The sequence below is a fragment of the Rattus rattus genome, chromosome 2 (assembly GCF_011064425.1).
Source record: "Rattus rattus isolate New Zealand chromosome 2, Rrattus_CSIRO_v1, whole genome shotgun sequence".
Taxonomy (NCBI): Eukaryota; Metazoa; Chordata; class Mammalia; order Rodentia; family Muridae; genus Rattus; species Rattus rattus.
This window is the reverse complement of record NC_046155.1, coordinates 134,112,937-134,125,572: the sequence shown is the minus strand read 5'-3', so window position 1 is coordinate 134,125,572 and position 12,636 is coordinate 134,112,937.

Below are 12,636 nucleotides of genomic sequence, written 5' to 3'. Positions count from 1 at the left end.
TGCAAGAGTCTGGGACTCAGTCAAAGCTACAGGGCCCTGTGCAGCCTTGAGCAGGGCAGCCAGCCATCCTCAGTCTAGACTGTCCCTCTGGAAAGTAGAGTCTTTATGTGAGTGAAGCCCCAGCCGAGGGTCCACAACGCATAGGGACTCAGAAGCCACCCCACCCTGGGCACCTACTGCTTGTTGGAGCCAGCCTTGCTAAGCATTGCCACTGAGAGAAAGCATAGTTGGGACTTAGCCTTGTCAGCCCTGAGCTGGGACGCTCTACCTCGGACACTGCAATGGACGCATTCTCCCAGCATCTTGAAGAAAAGCCTCCAAGTTCAGCAGACTGACCTCTTCTCTTTGCAGTGACCTCAAGGCAGAGAGTACATGAATACACAGTGTGCTTGACTACACACTCCTTGATCCCATACTTGGGGCTGGGGGCTCCATTTTGGAGCCTCACTGCTGATGACCTTGAACCTGGCCCCTTCTTGCTCTATTCCTGGAGATCCGAATAGCTGTGTAGATCCTGGGCCCATGCTCCTGAAGTTTCACTGTAGCCTCATGCTAGACAGCCTGGACATTTAGGGTGGGGCAGGAAAATGGTACATCCCAACCACCTGCCATGTGGTTATTCTTGGAATATTATCAGTCCCCTGCTCTATGCAGAGCAGAGGAGATGGTAAGATGCTTAGCTCAGGAAATCCTTAGACCAGAGCAAAGAAAACAGGTTGGTTTGCGACTTTCAAAGTGCCTTAGGATAGAAATGCCCAAAATCAAAATGGCGGTCCCATCCTTGGCCCCAGGGATGAAATGCTTGCCCTTGCAAGGGCAGTGCTCGTGTTCTGCCCTATGGATCCCTATACAGAATGCTCTCTGGACTGGTTTTTCAGAGCCAACAAACTGGCCGGGGTGGAAGAGAGGCACTGGCTGCTACTGTCCCTGAATAAATACCCCAGCCTCGATTAGGTTCAAGGGAAGAAGAGTCAGACACAGAAGAGCGCTGTACTGGCTTGTTTTATACAAAATAGACACAAGGTATAGTCATCGAAGAGGAGGGAACATCAATTGAGAAACGGCCTCTGTAAGATCTGGGTGCAGGCAAGCTTGTAGGGCATTTTCTTAATTAGTGATTGACAGGGGAGGGCCCAGCCTATTGTGGGTGATACCATCCCTGGGCTGGTGGTCCTGAGGTCTATAAGAAAGCAGGCTGAGTAAGCCATGGGGAGCAAGCCAGTAAGCAGCATCCCTCCACAGCCCCTCTTTTAGAAGGAATAGGACTACTTTTCATCAACAAAGGGAAAGTCAGCCATTGGAGTAAGACTGGGAGCCTGTGCTCCTCTTTTGGGAAAGCCGAAGATGAGTTTGTGCGTCTCCAGAGTGAGGCTGGGACAAGGCAGAGGACCAAGAGTGGACTTAGAAATTCAGAGAATTCCTCCACCTCTCCGAAAAGACAGAGCTATCCCTGGTCCATGTGGAGGGGAAAGGGGAAGGAAGGGCTGACTCAGAGAGCACAGAGTCTGACTGCTTTCCCCGAACCTGGACCCAGTACCCTCAATCTTTCCAGATTGATCCCAGAGTCCTGTAGAGCCTACGCCAGGCCCAGACGCAGGTTTCTGGTAAGGCCTCTCCTCTCCACAGACTTCTCAGAAACGGCTTGTACTGTGGTCACTAGACTGTGGGCAAATTCTGGGGACAGGGGATATTGTCTCTTGTCACCATTGTGGTGGCAATAAGATCTATTTAGGGCTGGATCATTCGGGGACACTGAAGACATTTGTCACAGTCAAAGGTCATTCTATAAAAAGTGCGTCTCAGGGGTGGGGCCCCTGCTGGTGCTAATTTACGTGGAAATAGCTGTTTCTGTAGGTTGGTTTCTGCATCACCAGAAAGGCCACTGTGGAAATGTGGTTTCTGTGATCTCAGGCTGGTTATCTCAGCTGTAGTGCTGAGATGCTGCACGCTATCTAGGCCCGCCCATCCAATATGGCCCTCTGCAACGAAAGGACAGAGCCTGACTCTGCCCATTTCATGCAAAGTGAAATGGAGACACCCAGATTTTGCCAGGGATAAGACTGGGACTATGAGCCAGGCCATGCATGCTGCCTCCAAGACTAGGTGACCTTGTTTGTGGGGGAAGGACCACAATCTCTTACAGCTTTACGTCACAGGGAGCAGGGGCCTGCTGTAATCAAGCATCCATCACCTACATTGCTTTACTCAGTCTGCATGCCATGTCCACATGCTAGGTGTGATGGTTCATTTCCATAGTCATCTGTGCAGGGACCCACCTTTAGGAAGGTCTGTAGGGCCATTTTCTGCAAGAATTAATTAGGGAAGTAGACCCTTTCCCAGAGTGGGGGAGTGGGTGACACTTTCCAGGGTGGGACACCAGCTCTGAAGACATCCAAGGAAAAGACGGTGCTGCCTGTCTGTCACAGCCATTTTCTCTTTTTGAGGAAATAGAGCTATTTACTCTTATTTAAACATTACATGGTACATGGATTGTATCAACTGGATTGCACCCCATAAATATTTACATTTATGTTCATATATATCCATTAAATGGTACCTTTTTAAAAAAAGGTTTATTTTATGTATTCTTCTGACCAGAAGAGGTCATCAGATATCATTACAGATGGTTGTGAGCTACCATGTGGTTGCTGGGAATTGAACTCAGGACCTCTGGAAGAACAGGCAGTGCTCTTAACTGCGGAGCCATCTCTCCAGCTCTATGGTACTTTTTAAAATTTTATTTCTTTATTTTATTTTATTTCTTTACATCCTGACTGTGTCCCTTCTCTCCTCTTCTCCCACTCCTCCCAGTCCCACCCTTACAAGTCCCTCCCCCCACTACCCCACATGAAGACCAAGCTGCACATCAGCTGCAAATGTGTACACGGCCTAAGTCCAGTCCCTGCAGACTCTTTGGTTGGTGGTTCAGTCTCTGTGAGCCCCCATGGTCCCAGGATAGTTGACTTTATACATCTTCTTGTGGTGTCCTTGACCCCTCTAGCTTTTTCAATTCTATCCCCTACTCTTCCACAAGACTCCCTGAAATCTGCCTGACGTTTGGCTGCAGGTCTCTGCATCTCTTTCCATCAACTGCTGAAGCCTCTCAGAGGACAGTTATGCTAGGCTCCTGTCTGCAAGCTTAGCAGAGTATTAATAGTGGCAGGGATTGGCTCTTTCACATGGGGTGGGTCTCAAGTTGGGCCAGCCATTGGTTGGCTGATCCCTCAATCTCTGCTCTGTCTTTATCCCTGTGAATCTTGTAGGCAGGACAAATTTTGGGTTGATGGTTTTATGGGTGGGTTGATGTCCTTCTCCCTCCACTGGAATTGCTGCTTGGCTACAAGGATTGGTTATTTTAGTCTCCATATCCCCCACTGGTATGAATCTCAGCTAGGGTCACCCTATAGACTCCCCAGAGCCTCCCCTATCCCAGGTCTCTAGTTACTCCCAGAGATGTGCCCCACTGACTGCAGTTCTTGCTCCCAGCCCTCTCCCACATCCCCTCTCCCCACGCCTGATCCTCAGTCCCTCCCTCACCCAATTCTCTCCCTCATTCACCTCTGGCGACCATTTTGCTTCACCTTCTGAGTGAGATTCACATATCCTTTCTTGGGCCCACCTTATTACTTAGTTTCTTTGGGTCTGTGGATTGTAGCATGGTTACCCTGTACTTTATGGCTAGTGTCCACTTGTGAGTACACCCAGTGTGTCTTTCTGGGTTTGGGTTACCTCACTCAGACTATTCCAAACTTCCATTCAATTGACTGCAAATTTGACGATGTCTTTGTTTTGATAGCTGAATAGTATTGCACTGTGTAAACATACCACGTTTTCTTTACCCATTCTTTGGTTGAGGGACATCTAGCTTGTTTCCAGTTTCTGGCTATTACGAATAAAGCTGCTATGAACATAGTTGAGCACATGTACCTGTGGTATGGTAGAGCATCTTGGACATATGCCCAGGAGTGGTATAGCTGGGTCTTGGGATAGAACTATTCCCAATTTTTCTGAGAAACCACAAAATTGATTTCCAAAGTGACTGTGCACGTTTGCACTCCCACCAGCAATGAAGGAGTGTTTCCCTTGCTTCACATTCTCAACGGCATGTGCTGTCACTTAAGTTTTTGATCGTATCCATCCTGATGGGCTGAAGATGGAATCTTAGAGTCATTTTGAGTTGCATTTCCCTGGTAAGTAAGAACTTTGAACGTTTCTCTAAGTGTTTCCTGGCCACTAGAGACTCCTCTGTTGAGAATTCTGGTTAGATCTGTGCCCTATTTTTAAATAGAGTTATTTGGTTTGTTGGCGTCTAATCTCTTGAGTTCTTTATACATTTTGGATATTAGTCCTCTGTTGGATGTAGGGTTGGTGAAGATCTTTTCCCATTCTGTAGGCTGCTGTTTTGTCCGATTGATGCTGTCCTTAGCCTTGCAAAAAGCTTTTCAGCTTCATGAGGTTCTGTTTGTTAATTGTCGATAGTGGCTGTGCTCTGTTCAGGAAGTCGTCTCCTGTGCCAATGTGTTCAAGGTAGTTCTCTATTTTCTCTTCTATTACATTTAATGTGTCTGGTTTTAATGTTGAGGTCTTTGATCCACTTGCACTTCAGTTTTGTGCAGGGTGATAAATAAGGATCTATTTGTGTTCTTCTACAAGCAGACACCCAGTTAGACCAGTACTATTCATTGAAAACACTTTCTTTTCTCCACTGTATGGTTTTGGCTTCTTTGTCACAAATCAAGTGTCTGTAGGTATGTGGGTTTATTTCTGAGTCTTCAATTCTATTCAGTTGATCAATCTGTCTGTTTTTATGCAGATACAATGTGGGTTTTATTTTTATTAGTATCGCTCTGTAGTATAGCTTGAAATCAGGGATGGTGATACCCCCAGAAGTTCTGTTATTATACAGGATTCTTTTACTATCTTCAGGTTTTTATTTCTATACAAAGTTGAGGATTGTCCTTTCAAGGTTTGTAAAGAATTGTGCTGGAATTTTGATGGGAATTGCATTGTAGCTGTAGATTGCTTTTGATAAAATGGCCGTTTTTGCTGTGTTAATCTTACCCATCCGTGAGAATTGGAGATCTTTCTGTCTCCTGATATCTTCCCCAATATCTTTCTTTAGGGACTTGAAGTTCTTATCATACCTTGCTTGGCTAGAGTTACATCAAAATATTTTTTATTATTTGTGGCTATTGTAAAGAGTGTTGTTTCCCTTATTTCTTTCTTAGCCTGTTTATCTTTTGTACAAAGAAGGGATATATATATATATATATATATATATATATATATATATATTTTTTAGTTAATTTTGTTTCTAACCACTTTCCTGGAGGTGTTTATCAGCTGTAGGAGTTCCCTGGTAGAAGTTTTGGGGTCACTTACGTATAGTATCATATCATCTGTAAACAGCGATACTTTGATTTCTTTTTTCCAATTAATATCTCTTTGATCTTCCTTACTTGTCTTCTTGCTCTAGGTAGAACTTCAAGTAATACGTCAACTAGAGAGGGAATGGGCAGCCTTTTTTTTGTCCCTGATTAAATGGAAATGTTTTAAGTTTCTCTTCATTTAATTTGGCATTGCCAAATATAGGGTTTGCCTTGCTGTATATTGCTTTTATTATGTTTATGTATGTGCCTTGTATCCCAATCTCTCCAAGACTTTTAACAGGAGGGGATGTTGGATTTTGTCAAAGGTCTTTTTCAGCATCTAATGAGTTGATCATGTGATTTTTAAAAGTTTCTTTTTAATATGGTGGGTTACATTGATGGATTTTTGTATATTGAACCATCCCTTCATAACTGGGATGGCCTACTTGAGCATGGTGGGTAAGCTTTTTGACATATTCTTAGATTTAGTTTGGGAATGTTTAATTGAGTATTTTGCGTCAGTGTGTATAAGGGAAATTGGTCTGAAATTCTCTTTCTTTGTTGAGTCTTCCTGTGGTTTCAGTGTCAGGGTGACTGTGGCACTGAGTTTGACAATGTCTCTTCTGTTTCTATTTTGTGGAATAGTTTGAGGAGTATTGGTATGCACTCTTCTTTAAAGCTCTGGTAGAATTCTGCACAAAAACCATCTGGCCCTAGGCTTTTTGGCGGAGGAGACTTTAATTGACTCCTTCTATTTCCTTAGGGGTTATAGACTATTTAAATAGTTTACCTGATCTTGATTTAACTTTGGTAAGTGGTATCTATCTGGAAATTTCTTTTAGATTTTCCAATTTTATGGAGTATAAGCTTTTGAAGTAACACCTAATGATTCTTTGAATTTCCTCAGTGTTTGTTATGTCTCCTTTTTGATTTCTGAATTTTTAAGCTTGGCTCTTGTCTCTCTGCCTTTGAGTTAGTTTGGCTAAGAATTTGTCTATTTTGTTAATTTTCTCAAAGAACCAGCTCTTGGTTTCATTGAGTCTTATATTGTTTTCTTTGTTTCTAATTTATTGATTTTAGCCCTGGTTTTGATTATTTCCTGCCATCTACTTCTCTTGGGTGTGTTTGTTTCTTTTTGTTTGAGAACTTTGAGGTATACTTTTAAATTGCTAGTATCAGAGCTTTCTAATTTCTTTATGAAGGCCCTTAGTGCTGTGAACTTTCCTCTTATCATTGCTTTCATTATGTCCCATAAGTTTGTGTATGTTGTGCCTTCATTTTCACTGAAATGATAAAGTCTTTAATTTCTTTCTTTATTTCTTCTCCGACTTGAAGATCATTGAGTTATTTGTTCAGTTTCCATTAGTTTGTAGGCTTTCTGTTGTTTCTGTTGTTGTTGAAGTCCAGGTTTAATTCATTGTGTTCTGATAAAATACAAGGAGTTATTTCAATTTTCTTGTATCTGTTGAGGCTTGCTTTGTGGGGAACTATATGTCAATTTTGGAGAAGGTTCTGTGAGGTGCTAAGAAGAAGGTATATTCTTTTGTATTGGGTGAAATGTTCTGTAGATATCTGTTAAACTCTGTTAGTTTCATTGTTTCTCTGTTTAGTTTCTGTCTCAAAGACCTGTCCATTGGTGAGAATGAGGTGTTGAATCTCCCATAATTAATGTGGGATGTTTGATGTATGGTTTAAGCTTTAGTAATGCTTCTTTCACCATTGTGGGTGTCCTTGTGATTGGAACATAAATGTTCAGAATTGAAACATCATCTTGGTGGATATTTTTCCTTTGATGAGTTTGAAGTCTCTTTCCCTATGTTCCTGGATTAATTTTAGTTGAAAGTCTATTTTATTAGCTATTAGAGTGGTTACTCCAGCTTGTTTCTTGCATTCACTTGCTTGTAAAATTTTTTGCAGCCCTTTACTATGAGGTAATATCTATCTTTATTGCTGAGGTGTGTTTCTTGAATGCAGCACAATGATAGATCCTGGTTTTGCATTCATTCTCTTAGGCTATGCCTTTTTTTAAAAGTATGAAATAGAGTTTATTTAGGGCATGGGGAAGGGAGTTGATCAGGTAGAGACTGAGAAAGGCAGAGAGAGAGAGAGAGAGAGAGAGAGAGAGAGAGAGAGAGAGAGAGAGAGAGAAAAGAGGAGGAGTAGAAACTGACCATGAACACGTGAAGAGAAAGAGAGAGGAGGAGAATGTGTGTGTGTGTGTGTGTGTGTGTGTGTGTGTGTGTGTGTGTGTCTGTGTGTCTGTGTGCGTTTGTGTATGCTTCCCTTATTTTGTTCTGGCTGGTGTATTATTTAGTTCCTTTGTTTTCTTGGGTGTAGTTAACTTTTTTGGGTTGGAGTTTTCTCAAGTATTTTTGGTAGGGCTAGGTTTGTGGATAGACATTGCTTAAATTTTGTCTTGGAATATATTGTTTTTTCCATGTAAGGTAATAGTTTTGCCTGTTATAGCAGTATAGGTTGGCATCTGTGGTATTGTAGAGACTGCAAGACATCTCTCTGTCCAGGCCCTCCTGGCTTTTAGAGTATCTGTTGAGAAGTCTTGTGTAATTCTGACAGGACTGCCTTTGTATATTACTTGGCCTTTTTCCCTTGCAGCTTTTAATATTTTTTCTTTGTTCTGTAGATTTAGTGTTGTGATTATTATGTGGCAAGAGGCTTTTCTTTTCTGGTCAATCTATTTGGTGTCCTGTAAGCTTCTATGTTTATAGGCATCTCTTTCTTTAGGCTGGGGAAATTTTGTTGAAAACATTTTCTGGTCCTCAGAGCTGGGACTCTTCAGCTTTGTCTATTCATCCATGATTCTTACGTTAGATATTTTCATGGTATCCCTGATTTCCTGGATGTTTTGTGTCAGGAATTTTTTAGATTTTCTTTGACTGATGTATCATTTTTCTTCTTTTCTCATTCATATGCAAATTTGATTTATTATTATTTTTTATTGGTTATTTTATTTCCTTACATTGGATCTTTTTCTATCCTTCTTCACCTGATGTCTTCCATTGCCTGTGTTCTGTTGGTGATGCTTGTGTCTATAGCTCCTGTTCTCTTCCCTAGGTTTTCCATCTCCAGGATTACCTCGGTTTGTGTTTTCTTTATTGCTTCGATTTCCATTTTCAGGTCTCGAGCAGTTGTATTCATTTCTTTCACCTGTTTAATTGTATCTTTGTGTGTTTCTTTAAGGGACTTATTCATTTACTCTTTAAAGACACCTATCATTTTTATAAGGTTGGATTTAAGGTCATTTTTCTTGTTCTTTGGTTGGGTTAGGATATCCAGGGCTTGCCAGAGAGGGATAGCTTTGCTCTGAAGGTGTGTATTGCCCTGGGTCTTGTGGATTGTGTTCATATGTGGGCCTTTAGCCATCTGGTTGTCCCAGGATGTTCCTGATGTAGGAGGTATCAGGAAGGTGAGTCTAATCTGGGTATTCCCCATGCAGCAGGCCTCCTGTGGGCAGCCTTGGATGTTCTTGGTGTAGCAGGCCTGATGTTCCTTGTGTGGTGGGCCTGGTGGAGACTGGTGGAGTGGTGGCCGGACAATGGAGCTAGTGGACAGCAAGCAGCTAGTGCAGGGCAGCTGGGCTGACATTTGCTTTCTGCTGGTGAGTATAGCTGTCCCCTTTGCTGTCACCACTGTCCTTCTTGGCACCAGACCACCATGTTGTGCTTTCCAACATGGACTGAACACCAGCAACTTTCTCAGAAATTGTCATTGCCAGACTGCTATTGCCAAATCATCCAAGTACCCAGTTCTCAGCCCCTTCTCTGTGCAGATGGCCATAGCTGGACTATTCATCTCCTAGTGTGTAAGCTGCTCTAGCAAGTGTCCTTTTATAGTACACACACACACACACACACACACACACACACACACACACACACACTCCAGAGTGAAAGGGTAATATAAACCCCATTTGTCTCCATTTTGAGAACCAGACCTGATTTCAAAAAAGGCATAAGGCACCAGCTTCAAGAATAGACCATAAATCCCAGAAACTAAGCCATAATACACCTTCTTTAGGAACAGATCATAAAATCCAGAACAAGATCAGAAAACCTTCTCCCAAAGAATATCCTGGGGATAACCACAAAAATGGGGAAATATCCAGAATGGGCCATTTGCGCTGGACAGCCCTATTTTATTGCTTGGTTGAATGTTTATAACATAGGAATGTAGACCACTGATCACCTGTGACCCTCCTAATACCCACCAATGAGATTTTAGTTTACCTAATCCCACTAAAGAGTTCCCCTGGTTTCCTATAAGAAGGTCTGTGTGCCTTTGTCTAGGGTCACCATTTCAAAGAATGGTTGACCCTATATGCTGGTTGTTTCTGCAGAATAAACTCTTTGTTTTTGCATACTATTTGAGTCTGGGGTCTTCCTTCAGTGATTTTCAGACCCTTACAAGAGAACCCTGCTCAATATAGATGTGGCATTCACAGTGGTTCTAGAAAACACAGAACTGTAAGGATGCATTTGAGCTTGATGCTACCTGGAGCTGAATTTCCAACTCAACTAAAAGCACACTGGAGACCTGTGCTATGAACTGTTCAAGGAACTCTGTAAGATAAAGGCATCTGGCACTCCTAAGTCGCCTCTTGTGGACATCAATGAATTTAGCAGTTCTACATAGAAAACTTTAACGTTTCTGGAAAACCTAAAGCATATGATGATGCTGGCTGGTTGCTTCCAGGATTTTGGTTAAAGCAACACAGACACCATTCTGCTTAGAGAACTTCCAGGTTCAGGTGCGCAGAATCAACCTACAGGTTTTTGAGTATCCTGGAGGAAACCTTCTCCCCAGCAGCCAGCAGACTCAGGTTACAAACCCAAACCTTCATCATACAGTTGGCTGTCCTCAAATGCAACCTGAAGCCTCAGCTTTGACGGTGGTTGACAATTAAATGAGGGCACCAAGGCCATGCCTTGTGGTCCATGCCTTTAATATCATCCATGGGAGGCAGAGGCAAAAGGATCTCTCTGAAGTTGAGGCCAGCTTGGTCTACATAGCAAATTCCAGGGTAGCTAGGACTACATAATGAGATCCTGTCTAAATATTTAAAAGCAAACAAACAAGCAAACAAGTAAGAAATAAAATGAAGGCATTGATTGGAAAAGAGAGGAATTCTAGCATATGGCACAGAAGCACATGAGTGGACCATTGGGTCTGGATTTGATATTGCAATTCACGCTGTTAAAAAGAGGTGCCAGGGGCTGGGGATTTAGCTCAGTGGTAGAGCACTTGCCTAGCAAGCGCAAGGCCCTGGGCTCGGTCCCCAGCTCCAAAAAAAAAAAAAAAAAAAAAAAGAGGTGCCAACAGTTTATTTGATTGGTTGGCTGAAGTATGGGTCAAAAGATGGCCTAGTGTGAATGAAATGAATGTTTCTGGCACCTCTTGGCTTAGTCAATGAATGGATGCAAAGGTGTGGGGTTGCAATTGCTGGAGTAGCTTTGCCATATCAAAACTGATCCTCCAAAAGGGCAGGGTCCAGAAGCCACAGTCCTTCACTGCTACTGCCAGAACCGGATTTGGAGGCAGGAACCACCATAGCTGGAGATCATAATGTAAACATCTTCATTTTCTGCCAGCCTTAGGTGACCCCTGTGAAAGGGTCATTCATTCTCAAAGAGGTTACAACCCACAGGTTGAGAACTGCTGCTGCAAGGCATCTCTTGGTGTTGCCATGTCCTATGATTAAAGACAAGCGTCAACTACAACTCAATCCAGGAAGATGACAGAGGGCACAGATCCTTCAGGAGTGAAGGTATGGGTCAGCCTCTGAGGTAAAAGAATTGAGACCTGCTGAGGTACTTGCTGAGGGTGGAGGAAATACAGAATGGGTAGTTGAGGAATACCAACTTTGTTCATGTGGCCAGTTATAAAAGGAGGATTGATGCTGCCATGAGTGTTTCTGGCCCACTTTACTAATAATATGTCTATTTCCATGTATACACTTATTAAACCAATGTTTATGTTTTATTTTTTAAAGTTATTTATTTATTTATGTATATAACTGTACTGTAGCTGTCTTCAGACACACTAGAGGACATCAGATCCCATTATAGATGGTTGGGAGCCACCATGTGGTTGCTGGGATTTGAACTCAGGACCTCAGGAAGAGCAGTCAGTGCTCTTAACCGCTGAGCCACCTCCCCAGCCCTTGTGTTTTCTTTTATCTCCTGTTCTTCTACCTTTAAATTTACTATTGAATTATACAGCAGTTAAGTGTTATTAGGTCTATATCATATTTAAATCAAGGTGTATTAGGAAGGAAACATTCCTCAAGGGATATTCTAGTCTAGAATTAGTGGGCTTGGCTGTACATGGGATAGCTGGGTCACGTTAGGCAGAATATACCTTTGCTATTGCCCTCATCTGGAAGTTAAACATGTCATGAGAAGAGTTGTTAGGTGAATAGAGTTGTTAGGCGTTAGTTGTTAGGTGGGCCTATAATGGGAAACTTACTGTCAGCTTGACTAAGATCCAGAATTAATCGGGACACACCTTTGAGAGATCTGAGGAGCACTCCTGGAAGGATTAACTGTGAGGATTAACTGGGTGGCCAGCACATTCTGACAGACAGAAGAGCAATCCAAGGGGGAGGGCGGCATCACTTTCTACCTGCCTTTCCCTTCTTGCTGGTGAGTGTGTTGCTGCTGCTGCTGCTGCTGCTGCTGCTGCTGCTGCTGCTGCTGCTGCTGCTGCTGCTACTGCTGCACGTCATGGTACTGTCCTCCACTGACACCAGACTGCAGCTTCTTTGGCCTCTCAACATGATGACCGTCCTGGTTAGGGTTTTCATTGCTGTGAAGAGACACCATGACCACAGCAACTCTTACAAAAGAAAACATTTATTCAGGGCTGGCTTTCAGTTTCAGAAGTTCAGTCCATTATCATCATGGGAAACACGGCAGAGTGAAGGCAGGCAGGTACTAGAGGAGCTGAGAGTTCTACAGTTTGATCTGCAAGCAGGCAAACGAGACTGTGTCACTGGATGTAGCTTGAGCACAGGAGACCCCCAAGCCCGCCTCACAGTGACACACTTCCTAATAGTGCCTTTCTCTAAGGCCAAGCATTCACACACATGAATCTATGGGGCCACTCCTGATCAAACCACCGCAGTGATCGTGTGCTCTCCAGGGAGCTGCCAGGCGTTCGGTACTGAATTGGGACTACTGAGACATTCACTTTCAGGGACTGATGAGACACTCCTGACTCAGCCTCCCTATTGTGCAGAATAACACTATTG